At 42.3% G+C, this 1,317-nt stretch overlaps 1 non-coding gene across 1 annotated transcript; it reads right to left on the reverse strand.

The window, feature by feature from the left end:
* Positions 1-888: 888 nt before the first annotated feature.
* On the reverse strand, positions 889-966 carry TRNAR-CCU (transfer RNA arginine (anticodon CCU)). Its single transcript has one exon. It is a non-coding gene; the product is annotated as a tRNA-Arg (tRNA).
* Between the last annotated feature and the right edge of the window lie 351 nt (positions 967-1,317).

Below are 1,317 nucleotides of genomic sequence, written 5' to 3' on the forward strand. Positions count from 1 at the left end.
CAGCTTATTTCGGTTTATCAATGCACCCCTATTGCTGAATAATTTTAGCAGTCCTGGAATTATCCTTTTACAGATCAAAAGTTGGTTAAATGTCAGGCAGCAGAGGGCAGGACTAATTTGACAGTTCTCATAATGGAGGAAAGTGAGCAGCGAGGTCCCACAAGGATCAGTACTGGGACCAGTATACAAACTCATTTTCAATCTCTATTATCTTCAGAATCAGGAATTGGAAAAAGCTTTTCTCTGCCTAAGGCTCTGAAGAGTAATGAAGTCAGAATTAGCAATTTTGAGAAAACAGAGCAATGGTCTGACTCCTAGTAGAGTAGCATCACATGTTTACATTAAAAACTGCCCATTCACTGAGGTCATAATCAGAATCCCTACTCCAAGTTTTCCAACTTCACAGGTTAAGCAGGTTGCTTTGAGGATAGGACCTAACCTGAAGTGGAAACCCGTTCTGTGGAATACTCAACCACAGACCAAAATAATTTCAGGTTTACTTTCCTATCTTTTAACCACCAAGTTCATTAATTCCTCTTCAGTATTTGATAAGTAGTATGATAACAGCTGCTTCTGTTACTGTCCTATGTTTTCTTTAGATGGATTGCTTTAATTTATTGTCTCATTGCATTCTGCAAGCCCCCCTTGCAGTAGAAAGTGGGGTGTAAATGTTTCAAATAAATAAATCACTAGCTGACATAGGCTGCAATTTCCCCCCTTTCTTAGCTAGCCAGCACTGTTACTCACGCAAGAGCTCATGAACCCATGATGCTCCACTCTACTAAGTCAGACCATGGGTCTGTTGAGGTCAATATTGTGTACTCTGACTGGCAGAGCCTCTCCAGATTCTCAGGCAGGTGTTTTTCTCATGACCTACTACCTGATCCTTTTAACTGGAAATGCCAGGGATTGAACCTGGGGCCTTCTACATAGGAAACAGATGCTCTACCACTGAGCCACAGCCAAGAAGATAATAGGATAACAGTTGGCAGCTGAAAGTGGATTAGGAAAGAGCTGTCCTCGGGAATCAGAGTGTAGGGGAAGAGTTAAAGAGACAGGCAATGCCATGGAGAGGTATAGTCCGCTCAGCAATTGAGCTATCAGGATAAAGCACAAAGCGGGTCTGAAGGAACATTGAAAAAGTCAGACTCCACCTGTTGAGTGTTATAGCACTTGATGACCTCATCCTTGCTGTTGCCTCAGTAGAGAACCTGACCCTGTCAAGATTCAGAGCTCTGCTGCCTCCCCCACAGAAGTACTAGATGACCGAATATCTTGTTTGTTTAATTATTTATTTAGATTTCTAACCCGCCCTCA

The sequence above is a fragment of the Euleptes europaea genome, chromosome 8 (genome assembly GCF_029931775.1).
Source record: "Euleptes europaea isolate rEulEur1 chromosome 8, rEulEur1.hap1, whole genome shotgun sequence".
Lineage (NCBI taxonomy): Eukaryota > Metazoa > Chordata > Lepidosauria > Squamata > Sphaerodactylidae > Euleptes > Euleptes europaea.